This window comes from Sinocyclocheilus grahami, unplaced genomic scaffold, assembly GCF_001515645.1.
Source record: "Sinocyclocheilus grahami isolate Dianchi unplaced genomic scaffold, SAMN03320097.WGS_v1.1 scaffold695.1, whole genome shotgun sequence".
Lineage (NCBI taxonomy): Eukaryota > Metazoa > Chordata > Actinopteri > Cypriniformes > Cyprinidae > Sinocyclocheilus > Sinocyclocheilus grahami.
In genome coordinates, this window is record NW_015505874.1 from 844,920 (window position 1) to 859,362 (window position 14,443).

A 14,443-nucleotide genomic window follows, 5' to 3' on the forward strand; every position below is an offset into this window, starting at 1 on the left:
GAGGACGATATCTGCTTCGTCATGCCTGGAGCTGATCCGTGCTGGTCGCTGAGGGAATACTTCAACTTCGCGCTGTGGATCACCGGATCGGCTTTCACCGTGGACGAAGCGGAGTCCAGCCCTGGGTTGTCACATGTGGTTGCCGCAGGCATCACAATATGGTAAGGGACGTAACATTTCCGCCACACGCTTGAGGTATTCGGTCAATCACAACACACTGGAGAGCTGGCCAATCAGAGCACACAGATTTGTAAAAATCAACGCGTTTCAGAAAGGCGGGGCATAGAGGAGAAACAATAATGTATAGTATGTGGAAAATAATGTGTTTTTTTAACCTTAAACCGCATAAACACATTTCATTACACCAAATACACAAAGTAATGCTCTTCTTAGCAGCATCATATGACCCCTTTAAGTGTTTATGAACAGAAGTTGACGTTTGACTGTTGTTAAACTAAACTTTAAGTTAGGTTGCATTATTTAAATTATTTTTTTTAAACTGTTTTAAACTCCCTGTTGTTTTGTGTTGTCTTGAAAACGTGTTTTTTTCCCTGAAAAGATTATAATTATGTGTCTGCACAATATCATTTTTACAAATATTGTAGTATTTATTAATAATAATTTTAATACAATTATTATTAATAATGAAATGCATTATATTGTGTAAATATCTCCAGGGAAATGTGTAAAAGAAACTTTTTCTCACTATCGTGCTTTCAAATAATGAGTCCACACTTGCGTTAGCAACATCATATGACCCCTTTAAGTGTTTATGAACAGAAGTTGATGTTTGACTGTTGTTAAACTAAACTTTAAGTAAGGTTGCATTATTTAAATTATTTTTTTCAAACTGTTTTAAACTCCCTTTTGTTTTGTGTTGTCTTGAAAACGTGTTTTTTTTTCCTGAAAAGATTATAATTATGTGTCTGCACAATATCATTTTGACCAATATTGTAATATTTATTAATAATTTTAATGCAATTATTATTAATAATGAAATGCATTATATTGTGTAAATATCTCCAGGGAAATGTGTAAAAGAAACTTTTTCTCACTATCGTGCTTTCAAATAATGAGTCCACACTTGCCTGCAGACAACAGCATTCCAGTTTTTCAATGTCAACAGCTAAATAAATAGATAAATAAGAATTTAATTGAATAAGTACTGAATAAATGTTTAATTTCTTTATAACCAGTCAGATGAACTAAAGAATCAGAGAGTTTAAATCTGATACAGAACCTTTTCAATCACTTTTTGTTTAATGGCTTGAAATATGGCACTTTGATATACATTATGTTACTAAAATTCATATACCATGGTCTTTTTTAATTCTGAAAGTAATTTACACCCCTGCGTTGATTATCAATGAAAAGAAGAATCTTCTGTGTGTTGTCTGCCGTCTGCAGGTACGTGCGCAAAGTGCACCAGAGACGTTTACGGTGCTGATCAGGCCTGCCAAGCCATGGGACAAGTGTACCATGACAGCTGCTTCACCTGCTATGCCTGCGGTACTACAGCTCATGTATCAGTTCAGATGCACGGAAATATTAGACAGGGCTGATGACATGAGTATATACACACAAAACACATCAGTGCATCATGGCACTTTTTATTTTGCATTGTGTATGTTTACACTTTACATATTACAGAGCCCCTAAAATGACATGGTAATGATAAAAACAAGCGAGAGGAAAAAAGTATATTGCAATGCTTTTGCATTCCCCCAAGAAACTTCATAGTAAAGAAACGCAAATGTTTCTTGGGGGAACGCAAAACTTTTGCAAGTGAATGCAAAGTTGATCAGTTTATCATCTCAATAGCTTTGCAAAAGAATGCAAATGTTTTTGATTTTTGGGGGGCAAAGTTTCTTGCATTAATGCAATAATTTTTCATTTGCATAAAATTGCATTAAAGGGTTAGTTCACCCAAAAATTAAAATTAGCCCATAAATTACTCACCCTCAAGTCATCCTAGGTGTATATGACTTTCTTCTTTCAGACGAATCCAGTCAGAGTTATTTTAAAAATGGTCTTTGATCTTTCATGCTGTTTCATGGCACTCAGCGGGTGTTGCATGTTTCAGTCCAAAAGAAGTTAAATAAAAAGTGCCCATCCATAAAAAAAGTGTCTCACACCGCTCCAGGGGGTGAACAAAGGCCTTCTGTAGCGAACCGATGCATTTTTATAAGAAAAATATCCATATTCAAAACGTAATAATCACTTTAATGTAGCTTGCGCTCACTGTTGTACACGGAAGCAGTTCCGGGTGGATGTCATATGAGGTCGGCTTTGCGCATGTGCCGCTTAGAAGTGACACATGCGGAAGCACAGCGGGGAGATCAAACCAAAACAACGGTCACTTATTAGAAGTACAAAACGAGGATTTGTAAAGAAGAATGTCGGAGGATTTCGATATAAGCCAAAAGACTGGTTTTCCTTTGCTAAATTGAGGAAACTTTGCTTCCTTCGCTCCTGTTAACAAATGTTGGTTTTCACGAGATTCACCAGCGCATGCGCAACGCTGAACTCATACATAATCCTCCCGGAGCTGCTTCTGTGTACAACTGATGGTGCAAGCTACATTAAAGTGATTATTAAGTTTTGAATATGGATATTTTTCTTACAAAAACACATTGATTCGCTACAGAAAGCCTTTGTTCACACCCCGGAGCCGTATGAGACACTTTTTTTTAATGGATGGGCGATTTTTATTTAACTTCTTTTGGACTGATGCATGCAACACCCGCTGAGTGCCATTAGACCGCTTGAAAGATCAAAGACAATTTTTAATATAACTCCGACTGGATTCGTCTGAAAGAAGAAAGTCATATACACCTAGGAGTTTTCCTTTGCTAAATTGAGGAAACTTTGCTTCCTTCGCTCCTGTTAACAAATGTTGGTTTTCACGAGATTCACCAGCGCATGCGCAATGCTGAACTCATACATCATCCTCCCGGAGCTGCTTCTGTGTACAACTGATGGTGCAAGCTACATTAAAGTGATTATTAAGTTTTGAATATGGATATTTTTCTTACAAAAACACATTGATTCGCTACAGAAAGCCTTTGTTCACACCCCGGAGCCGTATGAGACACTTTTTTTTAATGGATGGGCGATTTTTATTTAACTTCTTTTGGACTGATGCATGCAACACCCGCTGAGTGCCATTAAACCGCTTGAAAGATCAAAGACAATTTTTAATATAACTCCGACTGGATTCGTCTGAAAGAAGAAAGTCATATACACCTAGGATGACTTGAGGGTGAGTAATTTATGGGCTAATTTTCATTTTTGGTTGAACTAACCCTTTAATGCTACCCCTCACACTTCGTAATATATCATCTTTTTCTACCTTCAAGACTCAGCTATAAACATATCTTTTTAATAAGTATTTTGGATAATATGGCTATATGTGGCCTTATTGTGTATGTGGATGTGCAAATGTTTTGTACAGCACTATGAAAAGTGACCTTGAGCTATGGAAAGGTGCTATATAAATAAAACTTCTTCTTCTTCCTCTTTAAATTAGTAAGAGAGTCTCAGATTTTTCCCTAACCATACACTCTAAAAAATAAAGGTGCTTAAAAGATTCTTCAAGCGATACCATAGAAGAACCATTCAGTCAAAGGTTCTTTAAAGAACCATCTCTTTCTTACCTTTTTGTAATCTGAAGAACCTTCTTTCGCCACAAAGAACCTTTTGTGAAACAGAAAGGTTCTTCAGATGTTAAAGGTTCTTTATGGAACCATTTAGACAAAAAGTTTATTCTATGGCACCGTGAAGCACCTTTATTTTTAAGAGTGTATGTAAGCTTCACAACATGCAAATTTTACGTGTCAATAAACTATCAAGTGGATGTTTTTTCATCTCTTTGACGCAGGCCAGAAACTGAAAGGAAAGCCGTTTTATGACTTTCAGGACAGGTGTTCTGTGAGGAGGATTATTTGGTCTGTGGTCTCGTCTTGTTTGTTAATTATTTCTTAAATTAAATTTAGAAGATTGTGCTTTTAATGCTTCCTTGTTTTGTAGTATTCCAGCACTTTGCAGAGGTCTGCACATCCTGCGGATATTTAATCACAGATATGGTCAGCTTGAAAACCATTTTGAGTGTGTTTTAATGGATAGAAAGAATTTTGTTTAATGTTTCCTACCACACGATCCATTAGTTAATCACTAAGATGACCTCTGACCCCTTAAGGTGCTCCAGGCTTTGGGAAAGTCTTTCCATCCCGACTGTTTCTGCTGTGTCATCTGTAATGAGACACTGGAGGGACAGCCATTCAGTGTAGACACACAAAACAAGATATATTGTGTGAAAGATTACCACAGGTGAACAGCACGCTGACATGGACACTTACAGACTGCACAGACAATGTACACTCAGTGAATATATAATCTAGTTATTGATTAATGGTAGATTTGATTAAAAGTAACCCAAGTTATAACACGTGAACATTCTTCCATTATCTTATTCATTCAATGCATTTAATATTTATGTCTGATTGTATTTTCTATGGTATATTTTTTCTTGGATAGGTTTCTGGCACAGACCTGTGCTATATGTGAACAGCTCATCCTGCCCAATAAGGTTCTACAGTTTTTATTATTATTATTATTATTATTAGTTTGCAGATAGCATGTGTAATTTTTGATATCACATGTAATATTTGATATACATCTATTGGACAAATGATCATGTAGTGATTTGGGTTTGTTTATGTCTACAGGGTTCAAATGAGATTGTTCGAGTGATGTCATGGGAAAAAGCTACCACATGGCCTGTTTCGAAGGAAAAAGCGACATTTAATAACTGTTTATTTAATTCATTCTGAAGAAACTCTAATCATTTATAATTCATGTTTTTTAGTACCACTGTATTGTTACAGTTACTACCCAGCTCTTATATATATATATATATATATATATATACAGAGCTGGGTAGTGACTGATTGCATGCAATCTGGATTACATAACCAGATTCCAAAAATTAAGTACTTGTAATTAGATTAAACAAACCATGGATTAAATAATGTTTTAAAATACTCAAAATCAGACAGTTACATTTCTATTGATTACATGATTATATATTCACACAATAGCAATACATTTTTCATAGTTTATTGATTCTCCCTAATTTCTATTTTTTATCTTTTAAATTTGCCTTACCTACCGCTTATATACATTCAGAAAGTCTTCCAGTTTTGTGGACATTCACACAAAGACCAGTCACTAGTCAGGTCACAGCATTTGACCACTGGATTTACAATAATGTAGCAAATTAGCTCAAAAGGGAAATGTATATAAATAATTACAATTAATTATGATTAATTACGATTATTTATATCAGCTGCCAGTAGTAACTGAAGCAGAATTAAATTTCCATCAACCAATCTGTTTGTCCAGCGAACATTCAGTGTAAGTTCTAATCAACTCTAGGAAAGGATATTTCCGTGGCCACAGAAAATACTTTCATACAGTATTAATGCATTAGAGCATGTAGCAAGGATCAAAATCATAAAGAGACATTAATTTGGAAAGGCAGAATCAGAAACTCATGTAATTTGTGCACAAGAGTTTTATTAACTAAACACTAACACAAACTAGTCTAACAAACAAGCAAACAAACAATTACTCATACATGGGAAAGGGCAAATGAGGCTTGATGGATGAAGCCATCAGGAAAAACCAGAGAATGAAGCTATGAAAAGAGTAAGATAACCACCTGAGTGAAACCATCAGCGCCGTTTTAGAACGGGGTCTACAGCTTATACTAAACCTCTGTTTCGTTTAGTTAAATGTATGATACTTGCATTGCCTTGGCCTGGAACGAGCGTACGGATGCAGTCTCGGATGAAAGTCTTGATGGTTTGGAGGTTCGGTGCTGTAGGCGTCGCGATCACCTTCTTCCGGGTTTGAAGAGTGATTAACTCCAAAGATGTTCTGACTCGATGGTGATTGAGAGTTTCTTCCCAGTGGAAAGAGAAAAAGAAACATCAGCTGAGATCCTAGGATCTTTGGTGAATGGAAAGTCAAGGTCGAGGCCTGGCAGGAACTTAAGGGTTGCAGAAGCATTCTAGCTCACATCCTCATCTTCTCAGAGTCTAACAGAACCGCAGACTGACTGAGGCGGTTCACTGATGTGAGAGCTTTATCTGCTACAGAGATCACACCTCCGGGAGGTCACAGAGCCAATGGTGACTTTCACTTTTGGAGGGAAATTTTACGACTCTTTGTCTTAGAGCATGATATTTTGCATATGTAATTTGATTGGGAGTTGATGCAAAAGCTACTTAAGATTCTTAGAACGCTAATATGTTGCATAGATATAAACATATAGTATACACTCTCAATTAGATCATCCGAAGACGAATTCATAGAGACCAAACATGGTATATGTAAGGATACATGAATGAGTGGTTCTATCATAAGCATGCATAAAACAATATACAATACAAAAGACAATATACAAGAACAGTAACAACATACACAATGACCTGAAGTATATGTGTGTTCATTCAAAGAAAGGTTTTCCTATGAACTAATTAGAGAAGAGTCCATTTTTATGGGCATTATGTGTCTGTTTTAGAGAGACTTGAGTAAGATTTGATTCTCTTATATACTTACATACTTTTAGGTCGTAAAAGTATATCTAATCTGGCTGAGGGGTCCTGGTTGCCATGGTAACCAGGGGCCTGGGGTCGTTCCCAGACATGCTGGCACCCAGTATTGGGTGAGGGGTCTGTGATTGCTTGTTAATCTAATGAATAATTGATTTGTTAAATCTAATGAACAAATGTGTGTCTGATTGGCAAATTAGCTCAAAAGGGAAATGTATATAAATAATTACAATTAATTATGATTAATTACGATTATTTATATCAGCTGCCAGTAGTAACTGAAGCAGAATTAAATTTCCATCAACCAATCTGTTTGTCCAGCGAACATTCAGTGTAAGTTCTAATCAACTCTAGGAAAGGATATTTCCGTGGCCACAGAAAATACTTTCATACAGTATTAATGCATTAGAGCATGTAGCAAGGATCAAAATCATAAAGAGACATTAATTTGGAAAGGCAGAATCAGAAACTCATGTAATTTGTGCACAAGAGTTTTATTAACTAAACACTAACACAAACTAGTCTAACAAACAAGCAAACAAACAATTACTCATACATGGGAAAGGGCAAATGAGGCTTGATGGATGAAGCCATCAGGAAAAACCAGAGAATGAAGCTATGAAAAGAGTAAGTTAACCACCTGAGTGAAACCATCAGCGCCGTTTTAGAACAGGGTCTACAGCTTATACTAAAACCTCGGTTTCATTTAGTTAAATGTGCGATACTTGTATTGCCTTGGTCGTTGACGAGTGTTCGGATGCAGTCTCGGATGAAAGTCTTGATGGTTTGGAGGTTCGGTGCTGTAGGCGTCGCGATCACCTTCTTCCGGGTTTGAAGAGTGATTAACTCCAAAGATGTTCTGACTCGATGGTGATTGAGAGTTTCTTCCCAGTGGAAAGAGAAAAAGAAACATCAGCTGAGATCCTAGGATCTTTGGTGAATGGAAAGTCAAGGTCGAGGCCTGGCAGGAACTTAAGGGTTGCAGAAGCATTCTAGCTCACATCCTCATCTTCTCAGAGTCTAACAGAACCGCAGACTGACTGAGGCGGTTCACTGATGTGAGAGCTTTATCTGCTACAGAGATCACACCTCCGGGAGGTCACAGAGCCAATGGTGACTTTCACTTTTGGAGGGAAATTTTACGACTCTTTGTCTTAGAGCATGATATTTTGCATATGTAATTTGATTGGGAGTTGATGCAAAAGCTACTTAAGATTCTTAGAACGCTAATATGTTGCATAGATATAAACATATAGTATACACTCTCAATTAGATCATCCGAAGACGAATTCATAGAGACCAAACATGGTATATGTAAGGATACATGAATGAGTGGTTCTATCATAAGCATGCATAAAACAATATACAATACAAAAGACAATATACAAGAACAGTAACAACATACACAATGACCTGAAGTATATGTGTGTTCATTCAAAGAAAGGTTTTCCTATGAACTAATTAGAGAAGAGTCCATTTTTATGGGCATTATGTGTCTGTTTTAGAGAGACTTGAGTAAGATTTGATTCTCTTATATACTTACATACTTTTAGGTCGTAAAAGTATATCTAATCTGGCTGAGGGGTCCTGGTTGCCATGGTAACCAGGGGCCTGGGGTCGTTCCCAGACATGCTGGCACCCAGTATTGGGTGAGGGGTCTGTGATTGCTTGTTAATCTAATGAATAATTGATTTGTTAAATCTAATGAACAAATGTGTGTCTGATTGGCCCAAATGCTACAATAATCATTTTAATTTTAAGAAGTGTTTTCACAGCATTTCAACATTGCATCAACTACTGATGAACACATTCATTTATATTTGAATTATCACTCAGTGAGTTATTTAACCATGTCTTTGGAAGGCCTTTGTCTTATAAACACATTAAAGTGCACAAATTCACTTTATTTCTTATTTACGTGTAATACAGGGATTCCCAAGCTTTTTTGTCATCTGAACCTCTTTCACCTAATAGATTTACTTGAAGTACCCCTCAGATTTTAAGAATTATAGTATTTCAGTTTAAATTAAATGAAAATGAGAAATTTTGCCTTGGCAACTGAAACAAAGTAAGTTTAAAATGTAATATGTTTAGTTTTATTGATCAATAATAACCCTGGGGTGAACTGTGGCATCTTCTTGAATTAAATTCTATATTTGACACAAAATGATAGCTCATTATTTGCATCTCCGTGTGTTTTAGGTCTGGAGACTCTGTTGTGTTACCTGGAGCTTTATCCTCAGCAGTGGGTGGAGCTTCTTCATCCAATGCTCTCCATCTGTAAGCAGCAGTGTTTTACGGCGGTCCGCAACAACTCCGCAAAATCACCAAATTGCACTTTCACAGTCTGAGTAGCTTTCGATGCTTTAAGAAGCTCATCAGTGCTGATTGTGTCATTTTCTATGTTGTTAGATGTCCTCCGGTCGCTGTGGCGCTGGCACGCAAACGCATGGCAGGAGAGTGTGTGGAGTCATGGGATACTCTGGAGTTTGATGTGGTGGAGCTGGCGGACACTATGGGCTGGCAGCTTCCTCTGGTGAAGAGAGGCCTGAGACAGCTGCAGTGGGGCTCAGACACAGATGAGAGGAGACCATGTGATTCACTGAACATCTGATGCATGTTACACACCAAACGGACTTAAAAACGACTAATCAATTTACCTTCCCCTGTTGTCATGTAAAAACAAACTGAGACTGGTCACTTCACATGTCAGTCAGATGGTTGTTCCCTGTCTAAGTGGGTGTTTTTTGGCCAAAATTTATCCTAGTAGTAAAGATTTGATTAGAAGATTAATAAATGATTAATGAATAATTAAAAATTAGGGCTGGAAACCAAGAGGTTTAAAATCTCAGAAAGGGTTGAATTTACCCTTCCACAAGTAAATACCTTAAAAGGTTAAAAAAACAAAATTTATAGCATTGAATGTTGCGTGCATTACAAAAAAAAAAAAAAAAATCAGAATTTTTTAACGATAAAAATAAGCATATTCATAGAACAAGATACATTGGAGATGCTAAATGTAAAATGAAGTCATGAAAAATTAAAGAAAATTGAGTTTATGCATAAAACAAGAACCAATGTCTGTCAATAGAGGAATGAAAACTTGTTGAATCAAGTTGATTTTTTTTTTCTGAGCTCACCGGCAGATATTTGTTCTTGTTTTAATATAAACTCACTTTTTAAATAAGTTTTTCAGAAAACAACACTTTTTTTAATTTCAGTTTGCATCTCCAGTAAATGTATCTTGATTGAAGAATTTTTTAATCAATTTTCTTAAATTTTTCATGACTTAATTTTACATTTAGCATCTCCAATGTATCTTGTTCTATGCACCAGTACGACCAGACACAGGAACAGTTTCTTCCCTCGGGCAATCCATCTCATGAACACTTAACAATAACTGTGGAACACACACTATTTATACACTCATACACTTATCTAACACTCATACTCAGTCTACACCTCAAATTTGCATGCTATAGTTATACATACAAAACTGTCTATTGTAATACACCTGCACATACAATTGTCAATTTATATATTTTTATATATTTACTTGTTCTATTTTATATTATTCTTTTATTTTTTATTATCTGTGTCTTGTCTTGTCACTGTCATTCTGTTACACTGTGGAAGCTTCTGTCACGAAAACAAATTCCTCGTATGTGTAATCATACCTGGCAATAAAGCTCATTCTGATTCTGATTCTGGAAAGCAGGACAAAAATACTGTGGAAGAACATCACTTTATTTGCAGTGTGTTCAGAAGGTACAGTAAAAGTTATTTTCATATTCTAGTGTTTGGGAGCAGAGCCATAAGCTCTTTTATTTTGTAAAATGAATTCAATTTATTCCTTACATTGTCTTTACTTGGTCTTAAAAAGTGTTGCGCTTCCGTTCATAACACCTGCAGAAACCCTGTATTTTATTATGTTGTGTACTGTTGTATTTTATTCTATTCTATGGTGTATTCTATTCTGTTTTCTATTATATTGTTGTGTTCTATTTATTGTATTGTATTTTGTAGTATTGTTCCGTTCTTCTATTCTGTTTTGTTCTGTTCTTTTCTGTTCTATTTATTCTGTTAAATTCTATTCTGTTGTATTCTGTTTTTATTTGAAGGAGAAACGACTGTAGAGCAAAGGAAAACCAAACAGTAGTACAGTATCTGGTTGATTTAAGTATTTGATTTTTGTGCATGTAGGAGCAAGTAAATAACAAGATAGATGGCATAACTTCAAAATAGATCATCTGTTCTGTTTAATTCTATACTGTTGTTTCATGCTGTACTTTATTGTTTTCCATTATATCCTGTATATATCGTCAGGTTCATATGGAGGCACAGGACGGAGTGGCGTCCATGTGGAGTTCTCAGCGCTGTCCTTAACTGTAGAGCAAAGGAAAACCAAACAGTAGTTTGTACAGTATCTGGTTGATTTAAGTATTTGATTTTTGTGCATGTAGGAGCAAGTAAATAACAAGATAGATGGCATAACTTCAAAATAGATCATCTGTTCTGTTTAATTCTATACTGTTGTTTGATGCTGTACTTTATTGTTTTCCATTATATCCTGTATATCGTCAGGTTCATATGGAGGCACAGGACGGAGTGGCGTCCATGTGGAGTTCTCAGCGCTGTCCTTCTATTTCCGCTCCTATGGTGACCTGACGGCAGATGAGCTGGACGCAGTTTGTGTGTTTCTGCTCAGCCGTGTGATGGCACAGGAGAGGACACAGCTGTACCAGCTCAAAGCCTTCCACAGGTCAGACCCACACACTCACCATGACTGAGCTCATCTAATCATTTATGCTCCTTTATTGTCTTCAGGAAATCACATCTCTGAGTGTATGTGTTGTGTTTGTGTGCAGCGTTGCATACCGTAACTGCAGTCTGTGTATGGATGATCTGGAGGAAAGCAGGAGCCAGGCTCTCAAAGAGCTGCTGCGTGATTATTTCGACAAGAGGAGAAACCTGGACCTGAGCAAACACTATCAGGAGGACGTGGAGGAGCTCAACAAATGCAAGGTGTGACTCTTTCACAGTTTCGTTTATGATGTGAACTCTCATTTCTATCTCTGAATCCCGTTGTTGTATTTTGTCCTCAGTTGAGAGACTTGGAGGCTCAGATCTGTGCGGACATCAGAGGTTTGCTGTCCAGTCGCAGTGATTAGAAGTTCTCCGGTCGAGCCGTGGCCAGAATCTTCCATGGCATCTGGGTGTTTCTTGTTATGTTTCTCTCCAGCTGTGGTCATCTTTTGATTTGAGAGTAATTGAGCATGTGTTTCGTTCCTCCCGCAGGAAGTCCGTGTTATCCAGCGCAGACGAACGGACGTGACCGAAGATACACTCTTAAAAATAAAGGTGCTTCAAAAGGTTCTTCAAGCGATGCCATAGAAGAACCATTTTTGGTTCCACAAAGAATCATTCAGTCAAAGGTTCTTTAAAGAACCATCTCTTTCTTACCTTTTTATAATCTGAAGAACCTTCTTTCGCCCCAAAGAACCTTTTGTGAAACAGAAAGGTTCTTCAGATGTTAAAGGCTCTTTATGGAACCATTTAGACAAAAATGGCATCGTGAAGCACCTTTATTTTTAAGAGTTTACTGGAGGAAATCTATTCAAGGATTCAAAGGATTCAAAGCGTTTATTGTCATATGCCCAGTGAGGAAAACAAGTTTCCCTGAGCAATGAAATTCTTACTTTGCAGTCCACAATGAATGCCAAGACAGTGCAAAACTATACACACACATACACAAACTATACACACATACATACACAATGTAAGAAACATAATAATAAAAACTATGCTGCAGTAGTAGAAATATAGACTATGAAAAAAATAGAAATATAGACTGTGTATCTATATATGCGAGTATAGAGTAGAAATATAGAATGTGAAAATAGAAATATAGACTGTATATGGTATCTAAATATGCGAATGTACAGTATTAACCTATGTGCAAAAAACAATAGTGCAGTAACATGTGCAAATTGAGTGCAACTACATGATAACAATAGCAGCAGTAACAGTAACAGATGTGCAAATTGAGATGAGGCTACATGAGTAATATTAACAAATATACAATGGTAGTAATAACAGCGATAACATTACAAATGTTCAAATGAGATGAACAATTTGGACCGACTGTTCTCTGAGATAGATAAATCCACTAGCTAGCTACCTGTTTAAGAGTCTAATAGCTGAGGGGAAGAAGGAGGTCCTGCAATTTACACTCCTGTACCTCCGTCCTGAGGGTAGGAGTGTGAACAGTCTGTGTTGGGGGTGGGTGGGGTCTTTAATGATGGCTGCAGCTCTTCTGTGGACTCTGCGATGGTAAATGGCCTGCAGAGAGGGCAGTGGAGTCCTGATGATCTTCTCAGCAGTCTTCACCACTCTCTGCAGGTGTTTGCGGTCCCTCACTGTAGTGCTGCCGTACCATGCAGTGATGCAGCTGGTCAAGATGCTCTCAACTACACAGCTGTAGAAGTTGTTGAGGATCTTAGGTGACATGCCAAACTTCCTCAGCCTCCTCAGGAAGTACAGCCGCTGTTGTGCCTTCTTAACCAGCTGGGTGGTGTTGAGTGTCCAGGTGAGGTCCTCGCTGATGTGGACCCCCAGGTATTTAAAGCTGCTCACCCTCTCCACTTCAAGCTCTCGGATAAACAGTGGCTGGTGAGTTTTCCTCTTTTTCCTCAGGTCCACTATCATCTCCTTTGTCTTGTCCGTGTTGAGGGTGAGGTTGTTGTCCTCACACCATGCCACGAGACTGGCCACCTCCCTCCTGTAGGCCACTTCATCTCCGCCAGTGATTCAGTTTGATTTCAACGAGATCATTCGTTTAGCTACTCAGGAGATCATTAGAACGAGGTAACTGAATTTACTTATTTGTGCTGTTTGTCATTGTTTTAAATGTTCACATGTTGTATTTTATAACTTCATATATAATAAAGACCAGTTGTTTCTGGTGAATCAGAATGATCTGTAAACACAGCAGTTGCTCAGTCTGTCCTGTAGTGGGCACTATTGTGCTTTTTTGTTTTTTTCACATCCAGATACATTTTAGTGTCAAATTACACATTTATACTAAACAATCCCAAACAAACAACTACTTAACTTTTATAATCATTTGTATAATATAAGTTCATCACAGGCACAGGACTACCTTGAGTAGATGCTTACATGTTTTGTGTAGTTATCTCCTACTGTAATTACAGCCATCACTTTTGAATATATATAAATATAAAAACCAACTCCAGAGTCGTAAAATAATCACCCTTAAAGGATTAGTTCACCCAAAAATGAAAATTAGGCTGCGTTTTACTCACCCCCGAGGCATCCTAGGTGTATATGACTTTCTTCTTTCAGACGAATCCAGTTGGAGTTATATTAAAAATTGTCTTTGATCTTTCAAGCTGTTTAATGGCAGTCAGCAGGTGTTGCATTGCTTCAGTCCAAAAGAAGTTAAATAAAAATTGCCCATCCATAAAAAGAGTGTCTCACACGGTTCCAGGGGGGTGAACAAAGTCTTCCTGTAGCGAAACGATGCGTTTTTGTAAGAAAAATATCCATATTCACGTAATAATTACGTAATAATCACTTTAATCCAGCTTGCGCTCACTGTTGTAAACGGAAGCAGTTCCGGGGGAATGACGTATGAGGTTGGCTTTGCGCATGCGCCGCTCAGAAGTGACAAATGCAGAAGCGCAGGGGAGAGGTCAAAACAAAACAACGGTCAAGGGTCAACGGATTTGTAAAGAAGAATGTCAGAGGATTTCGATATACTGTAAGCCAAGAGGAGACTGGTTTTCCTTTGCTAAAGTAAGGAA

General features: G+C 37.3%; 1 long non-coding RNA gene and 1 pseudogene across 1 annotated transcript; both read left to right on the forward strand.

Annotated features, from left to right (window-relative positions):
* The first annotated feature begins 1,316 nt into the window (after positions 1–1,316).
* Positions 1,317–4,807, forward strand: LOC107559675 (LIM domain-containing protein 1-like; annotated as a pseudogene).
* A 6,538-nt stretch (positions 4,808–11,345) lies between these two features.
* On the forward strand, positions 11,346–11,822 carry LOC107559698 (uncharacterized). The gene is made up of 3 exons (XR_001605656.1): positions 11,346–11,379; positions 11,486–11,642; positions 11,723–11,822. It is a non-coding gene; the product is annotated as an uncharacterized lncRNA (long non-coding RNA).
* The last annotated feature ends 2,621 nt before the right edge of the window (positions 11,823–14,443 follow it).